Source organism: Notamacropus eugenii, chromosome 1 (assembly GCF_028372415.1).
Source record: "Notamacropus eugenii isolate mMacEug1 chromosome 1, mMacEug1.pri_v2, whole genome shotgun sequence".
Lineage (NCBI taxonomy): Eukaryota > Metazoa > Chordata > Mammalia > Diprotodontia > Macropodidae > Notamacropus > Notamacropus eugenii.
Window position 1 is genome coordinate 239,542,175 of NC_092872.1, and position 16,327 is coordinate 239,558,501.

The 16,327-nt window shown below is 44.6% G+C and overlaps 1 long non-coding RNA gene across 3 annotated transcripts in view; it reads left to right on the top strand.

Annotated features, from left to right (window-relative positions):
* The first annotated feature begins 224 nt into the window (after positions 1 to 224).
* The window catches only part of LOC140517217 (uncharacterized), a 36,097-nt gene continuing 19,994 nt past the window's right edge, over positions 225 to 16,327 (top strand). For 2 of the 3 annotated variants that reach the window (XR_011971513.1, XR_011971511.1), the window contains exons 1-4: positions 3,649 to 4,539; positions 5,156 to 5,191; positions 12,006 to 12,039; positions 12,486 to 12,560. This is a non-coding gene — a long non-coding RNA (uncharacterized lncRNA). The other variant, XR_011971512.1, reaches the window with a different exon arrangement.

Genomic DNA, 16,327 nt, shown 5'->3' on the forward strand with positions numbered 1-16,327 from the left:
CCTCTGCCACTCAGAACTCTGGGTTCAGTCAGAAGGATGCAGATTAGGAGAGCTCAGCCAGATTCCAGGAAGCTTCCATCACAATGGAGAAAGAGACAAAGACAGAGAGACAGAGACATATGGGGGGAGAGGGAGGGAGAGAGAGAGAGAGAGAGAAAGAGAGAGAGAGAGAGAGAGAGAGAGAGAGAGAGAGAGAGAGAGAGAGAGAGAGAGAGAGAGAGAAGTTTAGAATTGATCTAATTACTGGCCCCCAAATGTAGTCAGTTGAGGGTACAAATAATACCTGTAGTACCTAGCTCATGGGGCTACTATCCCATCACATAATGTATGTAAAGTACTTGGTCCATTTCTAGGCACAATATGACTGTGGTTATTATCTTTTGTGCCACTTTGCAGAGGAGAGAACTGAGGTTCAAAGAAGTGTCTTGTTCAAGGTTACGTAACTAGTATTATATGTGGAATCTGAACAGAGGTCTTCCTGAATTCAAGCTCAACTCTCCATCCGCTGTGCCATGTTGATAGAGCCCATCATTTGCCTCTGGCCATTTTGAGGGATCTATATTGGTAAGGCATCAGAAGTATCCTCCACCTGGTCATTTGATCCATAATATATTCTCATAGCAATGTTGGCTTTATTTCTCCTTTCATCATCATGGGCATACTGTTAACTATGTTTCTGCTCTTGGGATCATGAATTGGAACTTTGGTTCCTTGTTCTACAGAGCTTATAGATCCTAAGAATGCCATATTTGGAGGAAGGAGTGGGGGTGGGTGGTGTGTGTGTATACATGCATGTGTTCATGAACTTGAGTGGAGTAGCCAACTGGTCAACATGATTAATTCAATTGTGAATCCGCATGAATATATTATTGTCCAACCCGCATCTCTACGTCTTTTCCACAAGAATGTCATAAAATATTTTATCAAATGCTTTTCTAATATCTAAGAACACTATTTCTGTAGCATTCTTCTAATCTACTACTTTAGTAACTTTGTCCATAAAAGGTCTAGTCAGGTATGACATTTTCCTAAAATAGCCATATTGCTTTTTTTAAAAAAAAAAAGAGCACAGCTATCTTTTCTTTTCACTCACTGATCATTACTTTAATAATGCAGGAATTTAATAATTACCAGGAATGAAACAGGGGAAAAATTCTCCTACAATTCCATCTCAGACCCATCTCTCACATTTGTCCACTAGTACAAGCCTTTATTACCACTCACCTGGATTATCGCAGCAGTTTCTTTATAGGTTTTTTTTTTCCTTTGGTCTCTGCCTATTCAAATTTACATTTCACACCTCTGCCAAAATAATCCTTCTTATACACAAATCTTGTGATGTTTCCCTGATCAGAAATCTTCAATGGCTCCATATGACCTCCCCAGGAAAGTTCAAACATTCAAGTCACTCCACAAGCTGGAATCAAGCTATCTTTTCAAAGCCTTATGTTACTCCCCTCTATTCTGTCCAAACTGGACTGCTCTTTCCTACCCTTCCCTTGAAACAATATTTCACTTACTCTTGCCCCTGTGAATTTGCTCTATTAAATATCCCCAAAAAGTTGTTTTTCCTACTCTTCTATTTAATTTCTGGTGAAATTCTAAAACGTATTATTAAAGTAATGGTTAGTGAATCCAAAGAAAAGGTAGAAGTGAACTCTTTAAAAAAAGGCAGTATGGCCACTTCAAGTAAACGTCATGCCTGACTATACCTTTTTTGGACAAAGTTTCTAAACTGGTAGATGAAAGAAATGCTTTAGAAATAGTGTCCCAAGATTTTAGCAAAGTATTTGACAAATATTTCATGATATCCTTGTGGAAAAGAGAGAGAGATGAAAGCTAGACAATGATGTATTCACATAGATTCATGATTGAATGACTAGACACAAAGAGTAGCCATTGATGATGGGATGGTAACTTGGATGGAGGTCTCCAGTGAATTGTTACAGAGATCTGTACTTGGTTCTGTGGTATTTAAGAATTTTATCAAAGACTTGACCAAAAATACACATGGCATGATTGTCACATTTGCAAGTGGAGCAAAGCTGGGAGAGATAGCTCCCACTGTACGACAATCAAGACTCCAGAAAATATCTGATAAACCAAAACACTGGGCTGGATCGAATAAAATGATAGGAATGAATGTAGAGCCTTCCACCTGGGTTCAAAAACTAGAGCTTACTTACAAGCATAGGACAGGAGGCATCACTAGATGGAGAGGGGGAGCACTTACTCTCTATGATATGTGAGGCACTGTGCTGAGCACTTTGCAAATATTATCTCTTTTGGTCTTCACAACAACCCCGTGAGGTAGGTGTTATTATTAGCCCAATTTTATAGTTGAGGAAACTGAGGCAGACAGAGGTTAAGTAACTTGAAGCTAGTAAGTGTGGGAGACTGGACTTCAACTTAGGTCTTCTCAACTCTAAAGTCAGCCTTCTAGATGATATTCATGCAAGGTTGGGCTGTAATTAAGAGAGGCCTAGCTTGGGGAAACAAGGAAGTGATAGCCTTCTCTGTACTGTGAAGGTCACATCTGGAGTGTAATGTTTTCTTCTGGGTATCATCATTTAAGAAAAACGTTGATAAGTTAAAGGGCATTTAGAGGACAACCTCAAAACCATGATAAATGGGGATCAACTGAAGGTGGTTTAATCTGAAGAGAAGACTCAGGGGCCCTAGCTGTCATTCTTTGATTCTGCCAAGATTTATTAAGCATCTATTGTGTGAGACACTTAGCTAGTCTAGGGATACAAAGGCAAAGACAAAAGTCTCTGAGCTCTGAGGACAGGGTGGACCACATGTTGACAGAGAAGCCAATACAGAGTACAAGGTATCCCTAAAATTTTAGTGCAGCTACCCAAGCTTTTGGAATCTTAAACCCACATTAAGACTTGGGACATCCTGTCTATACAAAGTCATTTTGAGGAGACAGGCCAAAAACCTCTGAGGACACTGGGAAAGGTCTCATGAAGGAGGTAGCACATGAGCTGAACCTAGAATGAAGCTATGGATTACAATCAGTGGAGTTAAGAAGAGAGTACATTCCAGGTATGAGAGAGCAAAGGTGTGGAGGTGGGCAAGAAAAGGCCAAGTCTGAGAAAAGTAATTAGGTTAGTTTGTTTGGAACATAGAATATAAGAAAGGAAATAACATGAGGTCAGTCTGGAAAAGTAGGTTGGGGTCAGATTGTGAAGGACTTTAAATGAGAGACTTTATACTTTATCCTAGAGACACAAAGGATGAACAACACCAACAACAGAGACAATGGGGAGCCACTGGAGCTTCTTGAGCAAGTGAGTGGCACAGTCAGAACTGTGCTTTAGGAATATCAGTTTGGCCACTCTGTGGAAGATATTTAAAGGGCTGTGAGGAAGAGAGATTAGACTTGTTCTTTCTTGGACCGAGGGTTGGGAATCCAGGAGCAATAGCTGGAAGTTGAAAGGAGGGGAATTATCTTGAAATTACGAATGTTTTCTTACAACTAGACCTGTCACCAATAGAATGGGCTGCCTCAGAAGGGAGGGGGCGTCTCTCTCACTGGATGACTCCAAGCAAAGACTGCACTGCCACCTGCTAAGTGTGTAGCCATGGATGTCCCTTCCAACTCTGAAATTCAGTGATTCCCACCAATTCTTCAAGGTACCATTCCAATGCCACCTCCTCCAAGAAGCCTTTTCTGATTCCTCATGGCTGGGGAATAACTCTCCCTGGGACCTCATATAGATTTTTTTTTCATAGCTCCACAATGCATTTATAATAATAACTGTTTTCTGTGTTTGTCTCCCACCCCCAGCTCCAAAAGAGATCTTTTTTCTATTTTATCTAAATATTTCAACTTTATGTCTCCCCAGTGCCAAATAGAATGCTCTACAATCTTTTAATAAGTCAGTTGAATGAATGACTAAATGAATGGATGGGAGTGTAGGGGTGTGTGCATGTGTCTAGAAGTTGTATAGATGATGGGCTATGTGTATGTAGGAGGAGATGTGTGTCAGGGAGTGAGGATGGAGCAATCTGCCCACCCACATTGGTGGTTCTACGCAGAACTCAAAGAAGTCCTGAGGCCCTTCTTCTACCCCTTGGCACATTGATCTGAGCCTATCCCTTTCCCTGGGTCCGAGATGATATTCTCCTGAGGGAAAGTAGCAGACAGAGGAGTTTTTGAGGTCTTTCTTCTGGCCTCCCTGGAGTCAACCCCCTCCCCCCATATCCCCAGGGACCTTGAGCCAGTGGTTTGGGACCAGAAACCCAGCTGTGGGGCTCCCCTCTGTCACCCCTACTCCTTGGTTCAGGCTCCACCCTCCCCACTGTTCAATGCCTGAGCAGCTAACAAAAGGGTAAGACAGTGCCCTGTTTCCAAGGGAACCCTGATGCCTATTACAGCCTCATTGAAGGCCTCTTGAAAGAAAGGACAACTAGAGAGGGGGGCAAACCTTCTGCCCTAGTTGGAGGAGTAGCCTGGAAACTGGAGCTTAGAGCTCTTCCTGAGCCTCATTGTGTGGCCTGGGACAAGTCACCTAACATTTCTGAGTTCTGGTACTGTCACAGAAAGGAGCACAGGCTGGGGGCAGAGCTCAGTGGAGACATGCTTCCATCTTCTGACTTGAACCTTTATCTGCCTCCCCTCCCCCTTTCCCCAATTTGCCTGCCCCCCACCCCCACCCCTAGGGCCACAGTGAAAATTTGGGCTTCCCACTTCCCCCCCCCCCCCCCCCCCCCCCCCCCCCCCCCCCCCGTCTCCACCCCAATCAATCCTGGCTTTGGCTTTGGCTGTGCTGTCTCCGTGGCAACGGAGTTGGTTCTGGATCTTCAGGGAGCTAGGAAAGGGGAGGGTGAAAGTATGGATAAACATTTCTCTTCATAGCATCTGGAGCTGAGATGGAGCAAGGCGAAGGTGGGGATGGAGGTGGGGAATGAGCTGACCTGCCCTCCCTCTACCATAGCCCTTTACAAGATGGGCAAGGAATGTATTATAAGAATTCTAGCCTGTGACAATGTGCTTCTAGAGGCATTGTAGCATAGTGGAAAAAAATGCCAGGCCATAAGTCAAAAGGGCTGGGTTCAAATCCTCCCTGGTATTTAGTAACAGTGTGACTTTGGATAAGTCACTTAAAACTTTCTCTGAGTTTTGGTTTCCTCACTTACAACGCAGGAACAGAGACAGATGTTCTACTTCCTGCCAAGCAAGGTAAGTGTGGAGAAGGTAATATGTAATCAAAGTTGAAAGCAGTGGGAGTTCAATGGGATCTAGCCATTTGACTAAAGCTGCTTAGCAGAGAGGTAAGGCAGATTCTTGGCTCTGAAAGGGTGGGAGAAGAGAGGGGAGAAGAAGACAGTCAGAGTGGTGCTCAAAGAGCATTAGAAAGTTGAGGGGAGGAGGATGGTCCTGCCCTGTGAGGCGGGGATATTCAAGCCTAAATTCCTGGACACTGCCTTATTCCTAGGTTCAAGTCTTGAGAGTACGAATCACCCCTCCCCTTCCATTTCCCTTCTGAGTTTTCCCAAGGGAAAGTCAGGGATCAGAGCAAGTCTCCAAAACACCTACTAGGTGACAGATATTGTACTATGTGCTTTACAAATCTGTAAGTGCTATTATTATACCCATTTTACAGATGAGGAAACTGAGGTAAACAGATTAAATGACTTGCCTAGGATCACACAGCTAGTAAGTATCTGAGGCTGAATTTGAATCCAGGTCTTCTAGACTCTAACTCTCTGCTTCATGTAATATAATCCTGGCCATTCTTGGAGGAGGCTGAGGAGAAGATGGTCCTTTCACAGTTAATATGTAGCCTCCCTCTCAAAGTTCATGTCCTTCTTTCCCCAACCCAGAGCCAGAACTATGGAACCAGAGTTTCAGGGACCCAGGGAGTCTGTGAGAATAACTAGGGAAGGCGTCCTGGGGCCAGGCCATGAAGGAGCCAGGCAACAGGCCAAGGAAACCAGGCTTTAAAAAGAATCAGTTATTTCCTTTCTCTTCCCCTTTCTGGCCAGTTCATTCACAGGTCAGCCCTATGCTGGTCACTGCTGGTCAGAATCTGTTGTTCTGCTCTCCACATCCTTTCCTGCCCTTTCTCCTCCCCAGCCTGGACCCCACCCCCACCCCCGCCCCATATTCACACACACGCACACACACACACTCTCTCTCTCTCTCTCTCTCTCTGTCTCTCTCTCAGCTCTCATTAACAAGGGTCAAACATAGCCTGAGCTATTCAGAAGACATGAATGGTACCTAGAAGTGGGAGCATCAGTTCTGGAATCAAAGGACTCAGGATTCAGATCCCAGTCTGACTACTTACTCCCTCTGTGACCCTGGACAACCACTTAACATCCTTGGCCTCAGCTTCCTCATCTGTAAAATGAGAGGGTTGAATTCATTCTCTCTAAGCTCCCTTTCAGCTCCAAATATATGAACCTCTGAGATAAGAGGAGAGATGTCCCTTAGTCCTGGCAGTATCTGCCAATAGAATAGGATGGCTGAAAGTCACACACTCTCCAGGGTAGGTGGGAAACCATAGAATCTTCAAGTTAGGAGGGAGCTCAGAGGGCAACCAATCCAATCCATCCTGGAAGCCAGAATCCTTTCTGTAATATTCCTGCCAACCTCTACATAAAGGGATAGAGCAGAAAAAATTCTAGGTTCTGAGGTTAGATGGCTTGTGTTCAAATCTTGATTTTCCTGCTTATTATATGTGACCTTATGTTTCTGTGCCACGGTTTCCCCATATGTTAAATGGAGGGGTTGACGTAAATTGTCTCTGAGGTCACTTGTAACTCTGAGGCTATGAACCTCTGCTGATAGGGAGCCTGCTACTGTCTAAAATAGCCCACTTAGGTTTAGTCAGTTGTAATATAGATTATGATTGAGTCTGTGTATGAGAAGGGGGGTACACATGGGTGTGTATACATGTATGAAGGTGTATGTAGGAATGGAGGTCACCCAAAGCACTTCTTCTTTTCCTTGTCATTTATTTCAAAGGCTGGGGGAGGGATCTGACAAAGGGCAAGCCTTGGGGGAATGTGAGGAAGTCATTCTGTCCATCCCCCTGCCTCCAAGCAACCTGGATGCTCTCTCAAAATAAATACTCCTCCGTAACAAGCAGCCAGCCAGCTCACCCTCCCCTACTCTCAAAAATCTCTGAGTCCAGTTGGTTACCCATCATGCTGTTTCACAGACATTCCTGCCAAATGGTTCTTTTTGTGTGTGTGGCTACCTGAAATCCTTTGGGATTAAAGCTAAGGGATTCTTCCTCCAGAGGATTAGAGCAGCCTTGAGGGACAGGGATGAAAAAGACCAACAAAGAGTAGAGGTATGGCTCTTAGCTAAGGGATTCCAGAAATGCCTGGGGCCCCATGAAGAAAGGGGGCTTTCAGGTAAGGACTGAACTGATCAGTCTGGGCTGGACTCTTATAGTGAGATGAAATGGGAAAGGGTTGCTTTGACCTTTTTAGGGCTGGAGGCATGAATTATCTTTTGACTCTATCACAGGGCACATAGTAGGTTATCAGTGACTATTCTCTTTTGGTATTTTCCCCTCCCTTAATGAAAAGGGACAGCTACGTGGCAGAGTGGATAAAGAGCCAGGCTTGGAGTCAGAAAAACTCATCTTCCTGAGTTCAAATCTGGTCTCAGACACTTATTAGCTATGTGACCCTGGGAAAGTCACTTAACCCTATTTGCCTCAGTTCCTTATCTGTCAAATGAACTGGAGAAGGAAATGGCAAACCACTCCAGTATCTTTGCTAGGAAAATGTCAGCTGGGGTCACAAAGAGTCAAGTACAACTGAAAAATGACTGAACAACAGATAATGATAACAGAGAAAATTCCAATTCAATCAGGAAAAACCTTTGAGATTAAGGCCCTCCTGGAAGATACTCATGGCAGGATCCCCTTAACCCTGATTCAGGACCCATCTGCTTTTTTCTTGCTGAAGCTAGAGTTTGGATATGCATCCACTTCCTGTTTCCTCAAGTTTCTGCCCAGGCCTACAATACCTGGTGAGGACAGAGGGATCAGACTGGGTGCCCCACAATCACTCACCTCACTCCTGTCCTCCTTTCTTGTTGAGAGCAAGCTTCTTTTGAGGAGGCAACATGGTACATTTGGCTCTTGGGACAGAGGCCCTGGGTTCAAATCCTAGCTCAGTTGCTTCCTACTGGTGTGACCTTTAGGAAGTCATTCAGCCTTCTGGACCTCAGTTTCCTTGTCTGTAAAATGAGGTTGTTGGGTGAGGTGGTCTCTTTATTCCTTAACAGTTTGAGAGTGGGAAGAAACATCATTGGGGATTCCCTGGATAGCACGGCCTTGATAAGAGCTCATCTTGTTTGTCTGCCGCACATACACAGGCCATCACTCTCTTAACATACTTCTCTGATTTCCAGAACATGTTGTGACACCCTGAAGGTGGTGTTGCTTCTGAAGTCCCAGGTTTTCACTGCCTTGGCATACGGACTGAGGTCTCTGGACTCATATAACTTGGGTTCAAATCCTAGTGCCACTACTGTGGGATTTGGGGCAAGTCCTCTTGAGTTCTCTGGGCCTCAGTTTTTTTTGTCTTTAAAAGAGGTGGAGTTGGACCAGGATCAGAGACTTAGAGCTGGAAGAGAATTTAGAGATGGCCTGACAGAGCCCCTCATTTTACAGATAAGGAAACTGAGGCTTAGAAGTACTGAATGCCACAGTCATATAGGCAGAAATGCTCAGAACCTGAATCTGAACCTGGAGCGTTCTCTACCTCTAAACCCTTCACCAGGACCCTTGTGGGCCCATCCAGAGCTGCATCTGAGGCCAAGGGAAACAACAACAAACATCAGCACCAACAACACGCTGCTACTGCCTCAGCATGCTTTGTTCTTCCCTTTATGTTTCTGGAGTGCATACTGGTACCTTCCGGCACATGGTGCTTCTCAGGGCACACACTGTTATTCACAAAGCAAGCATTGTTACTATGAAAGCAGGCTTTGTTAGTGCTCCAAACCGGAGATTGTTACTCTGCAAGCATAACAGTGTTACTCTCCTCCTATACATTGTTGTTGGCGATGTAGGCACAGTTACTTTGAAAGGATCCATTGTTGCACTTCTGGCAGATGTTATTCCACAGGGATACATTGTAACTCTCTCTCTCTCTCTTTCTCTCTCTCTCTCTCTCTCTCTCTCTCTCTCTCTCTCTCTCTCTCTCTCTCTCTCTCATGCACACCATACACTCTGTGTCTCTCTTATATACACACCATATATCCTGTCTCTCTGTGTCTCTCACCCACTCTCTCTCTCTCTCTCTCACACACACACACACACACACACACACACACACACTCTGTCTCACACCCCCCCCCACATATTCTGTCTCATACACACACCACATATTCTGTCTCTGTCTCTCTCACACACACTCTTTCTCTCTGTGTGTCTCTCTGTGTCTCTGCATCTCTGTCTCTCTGTCTCTCTCTGTCTGTCTGTCTCTCTCTCTCTCTCTCTCTCTCACACACACACACACACCCCACATATTCTGTCTCATACACACACCACATATTCTGTCTCTGTCTCTCTCACACACACTTTCTGTCTCTCTCTCTCTCTCTCTCTCTCACACACACACACACACACACACACACACATCACATCACATCACATACTCTGTCTCACTGTCTCTGCCTCTCTCTGTCTCTGTCTTTCTGTTTCCCTCTATCTCTCCCTGTCTCTTTGTTTCTGTCTCTGACCCATTTCTGTCTCTCTGTCTTTTTGGTATTATGTTCCAGGGAGTAAGTAGCCAGACCTTGGGGAGGTAATATATAATTTTTTTCTACAACTCCTGTAGTACATGAAGGTGGGCATGGCAGAAAGAGCAGCGAGTTAGTATTCAGTGACCCAGAGTCAGGTGGTAAGGGTTGGAGTCCTGGGTTTTGATCTCTGCTAGTTGGGTGTCAGTTTTCTCATCTATAAAATGGAAATAACTTGCACTAATTTCACAAGGTTCCCAGGAGACAAATAACTTTTCAACCTTAGAGGACTTTATTGATGTGGGTCACTACAGCAATATTTCTCATATTTAGTTGGTCAGGAATCCCATACTGTCATAGCATTCATGGAGGACTTGATGGGCTACTCTGGTGGTGGTGGCAGTATGAATGGAGACATCTCTTCGTCTCTTTCCCTTTCATTCTTTAAGGCAGGTGAATTGGTTTATTTGCTGGCATGTGTGTGTGTGTGTGTGTGTGTGTGTGTTCAGGATGTCATGTCCATAGGTTCACAAACACACTGAGCAGGGTATAGGGTGAAGAAGCCTTTAGGGGAGAAGTCCTACTCTGTTGGGATGGATGGCACTTCATAAGAAAGTCTTCTGGGATTAGCCAGCCTCCATCTAGCTCAGTAAAGAAACTACTATTGAAGACTATGGAGCACGGTACCCTCGACATTCCAGGCTCATCTCTAGGAATTCTTTTTTGAGATGCCCTCCATCCTATATAGCATTTTCTGCACCCCTTGTTTGGTTCTTACCATGCACTGTGATGCAGCGTGCCTGTCTCTTCAGCTAGGTTGTAACATTCTAGTGGGCACATGCTGCTTTAGAGCCCTGTCCAGAGGAGCACCCATCAGTTCTGCTGTGATTGATAAGCATAATTCAACTTCTCGAGAAATCAGCTCTTTCTGAATCCTGCTCTCCCATGCTCCACCTCCAGTCATGGGGCATTAGCTCAAGTTTTAGAACTCCACAGGGCAAGAATTTGTGTGTGTGTGTGTGTTTGTGTGTGTGTACACCTATGTATATGTGTATGACATGGTGGACTTTGGTAGTCTGGTTACAGGTTACCCTTTCTCAGAGTAATATTTTTAAAAGCATAAAGTAAAATACATAGAATTACAAAGGAAACCAGCCATATAAAATACAGTTATATATACATACATGTATGTATGTGCATGTATATGAGCAGCCTTCCTTACCATTTGAGAATTCATTGTGATATAAATCCCATGTCCCACAGCTTAGAGAGAATGCTATAGAGACATGGAAAGAGAATAGGTTCTGCCATCAGAAGAGCTGAGTTCAAATCCTGACTGCTGTTCACCTGAGTCAATTGTGTGAACTCCCTGAGTCTCAGTTTCTGCAAATGGAGATAATATTTTTTCATGTCTAGTCTCAGGACCATTGTGAGATTTCTAAAAGTAAATGGGTCTACAGTGCTGTACAGGGTGTTCCAAAAGTCTTAGTGCAGTTTTGACACAACTAAAGCTACTAAAGATACAAGTCTCAGGACACCTCATATGAATGTCCATGATGGTACTTGTTTGGTCACTCAAACAAGGACAGGGTTGGAGCATTCTCTACTTTCTATCTTAGGATTTTTCAAAGCCTGGAGACCGCAGGTAAGCTCTCCCACCACCCTTTCTGGCTTTTCTTCCTGGACAACAGAGTTCCAATCTCTTTAATGTCTTCCTTTGGTGCGTCATAGGTGAGAGGGGTGTGGGAGATAAGCCTAGAGTCCTCAAGGCTATGCCCATAGAAGACAAATCAAGTAAATACAAGTCAACAGAAATTTACTATGTGCCAGCTATGTGCCAGGCCTTGTTCTAAGTGCTAAAAATACAAAGAAAGGAAAAAAAGACAGTCTCAAGGAGTTCACAGTCTAGTGGAGGGAGAATACATGCAAACACCTATGTACAAATAAGATAAACACAGGTTACATTGAGGATAATTCCAGAGGGAAGGCACTAAAAGAGGGAGATAATCTCCTAAGGTATTTGCCTTACGTGCCTCTTGTCCCTGGATCAATAACCTGGGTAAGCTCAGAGAGTCTCATCACCAAGTTGGGTCACCAAGTTGTGCTCAGGTAGTATCATGTTTTGTTTTTGTTTTGTGTTTTTGGAGGAGGTGGGAGGGAGGAAAGAAGTTCACAGCTTTCAGAGATCATCTCCTAAATGACTGGAGGTGTAGTGGAGGTGTCCATACTGACAAACTGACAACTATTGAATTAAAATAGTTGATTACAGGTTTTATTCATACAGGGAAGTCCCAGATGAGGAAACTCTCTCCACCCAAGTAAGTACAATTTATAATCTTAAAGAGCTGCTCAGAGCACTGAGATGTTAAGTGACTTGCTTAGGGTCACACAGCAAATAGCACATTTTTTTTGTGCCTGTCAGTAAATTTAAAGAATTATTTTGATGACAGCTCCATTCCTCATTTTGCACCCGACCCCACCCCACACCCATTGGTCTGTAGTCCAGAGAACAGGAGAGACTTTGGTAAAGTCACATAGCAAATATGGCAGTTCGAGTTCGAACTGGCCAGCAGTAACTAGACAGTACCTTCTCCCCCACCCCCATTCTTCCATCAGGCTCACTGAACTCTCCCCTTAGCCACTGACCAAGCTATGACTCAACCTCAGAATTAGGAAATGACCCAATATTTACAATGTACACACAGGCACACAGGAGATGAAAATCTCCCCTGAGTGGGAAATGATGACTTATTTCTCCCTGCAGGTGCCCAGCTTTGTCATCTGGTTATAAACTACACAGCCTAGTGAATCAGCAGACCTGGGAGCTAGTGGGGAAGAGGTTTGTATTCCGTTCCAGGCCAAGGGGTGCCTGGGGCCGGGGAGGGTGTGGGGGAGGTTTGGGGAACAAAGCTTTTGAGGAGCCGTATCTCCCAATAAATGGAGGTGGGGGTGGGGGTGGTGCTGAGTAGAGGGAGCAGGAGCCAGCCGGAGAGGAGGAGGCTTTCTAGGGGAGTGGCAGAGTTTCAGGTTGGGGGGAAGGAAAAGGCTCTTAGAAGGAGGAGATTGCCCTTCTAGGACTAGGTTGGGGATACAGGTGGGTCTGGGAGGAGTGTCCCAGGAGGAGAGCAGTGGGTGAAAGCCTGGTGTTATAGACTGGATTTAGAGACAAAGGCAGGGATTGGGGATCTACTCCAGCCCCTTAGGAGCCCTCTGACTTAACTTCTTAAGTGCCAATTTCCTCATCTTTAAAATGAAGAGGTTGGATCCAACGCTAGAATTCCTTACAGCTTTACATCTATGATTGTTTGAGGGCTTTTACATCAGTTGCACAGTTTATATTTTAGCTTAGAGGGAGTAGGGAGCCACTAAAGTTTTTTGAATAGAGGGGTTAGACCCATTTCTAAAGACTATCTTATTGTCTGTGTGAAAGATGGTTGGAGAGGCAAGAGTCCAGAGAAAAAGGGACTAGAATTTAGGAGAGAGGATAAATAAAAGCCATATAGAGGAGGTGAAATCAACAGGATTTGGGAACTGATTGGATATGGGGTGGGATGGGTGTAAAGCAGAGCATAAAGTAAAAGAGCCTCTGCAGTTTGAAGCTTTGGTGACCAAGATGATGGTGCCTTCAGTACCTAGGGGCAGCTAGGTGGTACAGTGGATAGTGCACCTGTGCAGGAGTCAGGTGGACCTGAGTTCAAATCTCACCTCAGATACTTGACACTCACTAGCTGTGTGACCTTGGGTAAGTCACTAAACCTCAACTGCCTCATCCTGGGTCATCTCCAGTCATCCTGATGAATATCTGATCACTGGATTCAGATGGCGCTCCAGGAGAAGTGAGGTTGGTGACCTGCACAGCCCTCCCTCACTCAAAACAAAGTCAAGTGCAAGTAATGTCATTATTTCTCTGATGGCATGGTCTTCGGCAACGAAGGATGAACACATGCCTTCAGTACCTATAGGGAAGTTAGAAGATTTGGGGTGTGAGGAGATGATGATTCTGCCTTTGAGTGAGCTGAGAGTGAGATGCACTTAGGTCATCCAGAAGGTGATATCTAGGAGGCTGGTGGTCATGCAGGATTGTAGTTCTCTGAAGAGAGATTGGAACTACCTATCACCTTGTCTGCACTGTGAGTAGAACCGCTTAGGGAGAGAGTCTAGTAAAACAAGCAGGCAGAGTCTTGAGTGATCACTATACTCTTCTGGAAGCAACTTTAGGACAGTTACTCTTTTTTGCTTTGTTTTTGCAATAGGCCCAGGGCTGAATGCCATTTCTTGCCTTAGGTGATAGTTAACATATATTGAATTGAATTAGTAAGCAGTTGGTCGGTTAATGAAGCAGAGAATGAGCAGTTACAGAGATAGACCATCACAAAGCACAAATGTGTTCATGAGACCATGAGTAGCCCAGCCTAGTCAGAACCTGCAATTCAGGTAGGCAAATCTCATGACAAAAAACTAGAAGATGGGAAAGGGGCAGATTGTGGATTTCCCAGAATGCCATATTAAAAGGAAGAGTTGTGATAGAACACCAGTCTTTGGGTCAGGAACCACATTTGCTCTAAGGCTAACTGGGTAGACCTGTCTTTCCCTTCCTTTCCTTCTGTCCTTCCCTTCCTTTCTTCTTCCCTCCCTCCCTCCCTCCCTCCCTCTCTTCCTTCCTTCCTTCCTTCCTTCCTTCCTTCCTTCCTTCCTTCCTTCCTTCCTTCCTTCCTTCCTTCCTTCCTTCCTTCTTCCTTCCTTCCTATCCTTCTTTCTTTTTCTGCCTCAGTGAAATGCTGGATCAAACATGGAGGATAATTTAGATACTTTTCTTACATAATTTCAAAATGACTTGTGGAATAGTTGGAGCAATTCACAGCTCCACCAACAGAAAATTAGTGTGTCTATCTTCCCATAGGCCTGCCAACCGTGAGTGTCCCTATCTCTTGGCATGTTTTCTAGTTTTGTGGGTGTGAGCTGGTACCTTAGGGTGGTTTTAATTTGTATTTTTTTAAATCAGGCTCTGACAGTATGGGGGTCATTATCTTTTAGGAGATGATATGTTTATTCAGGAGCAATGATGAACATAGCTGTATAATACCAGCTCACAGTGGACAGGTTCCATCATATTTTGCTACTTTCTTCAGGCTCCTAAACCAGTAGATGCCTCTAGAGAAAACAATCATAGCCCTGAATTTATTTTCCAGGACTCCCTCCTACCCTCTGTCTGAACCCTCCCTCCTTCCGTATGGGCACCCGATTTGTGTATGGATGTGAAAATTGTCATCTCTAAACCTATTAGAACACTCCAGTGGAGCCAGCCCCAGCTCCTCCTTGTTGAATCCCATCTCTCTTCCCCAGGCCTTGGGGTGGGAGTGGGGGGATGTCCCCTGGACACTCAGCCTCCCTGAATAAACTAATCTCTTTTCATCCTACCCCAGAGGCAAGCATTCAGAATATAGATGCAAGGTAGAAAGGGGGGTTGTAAGGCCTGAGATGGGGGTCCCCTCAGTCCTGATTGTCTGTGCTCCTTGGAACATTTTAAAGGGATTAAAGGCTGGGAGATGGGGGCTGGGGGTGGTCGTCTTCAGGGATATGTGCTCAGTGGGGGAGAAGATGGAATTCTTCTTTCTTCCATCAGACTTGTCCAGAAGGGCTGGTGAGTGCAAGATAGATGGCGAGGATAAGGGGGCATCCAATTAATTCCAATTTAAACCCAATTTTGTCTCCTTTATAATTAGAACAGCAGGCATGTTTTAATAGTGGATTATCTCTTCTGGGCAGTTGTTCATCATCTGCTTCTTTGCTGTGTCACATATCCCCTGAGCCGAAATCCACACACATGGAGAGAGGGTGGTTTGGGATGTGGGACAGCTCCAGGCCTGGGGGCTGGGATTGGGGCATCGGGCTTGAAGAGTTTGCCTGGGCAGAAACACGCTCTGCTGGGCAGAGCATTGGACTTGGGGGGAAGCTTCAGGTTCAAGAGATAGACATTGGAAGCCCGGCTCTGCAGTGGCCTTGATGGAGTCAAGGTATAGGCCTCCATGCCTCCCTATCTTAAAATGAGGGCTGATATAATATCAAATCCATAAAACAATCCAGGGGAGCCAGCCTGTCCTTGCTGAATTCCACCTCTCTTCCCCAGACCTTAGGGAGGGTATTCCATGGACAGACAGACTCCCAAGTTACACAGAGTAAAGAAAAAGGGTTGTGCCAGGTAGTAGATTTCATGCAAGCTCTCCATTCTTGTGAGAGTTGGGGAGGAAAAGTCCTCTGATTTAGTGATAGGAGTGGGGATAGTCATCTATGGATTCATTCACTATCCCTGGAATTTTCCAAACCAAAAAAATCGATCTCCTGGCCACCATTCTCCTTTATGTGTTGTCTTCTTTATTAGAATATTTTTGCACATGACCAATGGGGAGAATTTGTTTTGTTTGAAGATGCAGATTTATTATAAATATTTTGGTTTTTTCATACTTTTTTTTCATTGAAGTGGAGAGAGTTGGGAGGGATTGAAAATAAATGATTGTTAATTGAAAGAAAAAAGAAAAGAAAGTTTTAAAAATATATATAAACTTCTTGAGAGCAGGGACTGCCTTCATTTTTGTATTTCTGTTCCCA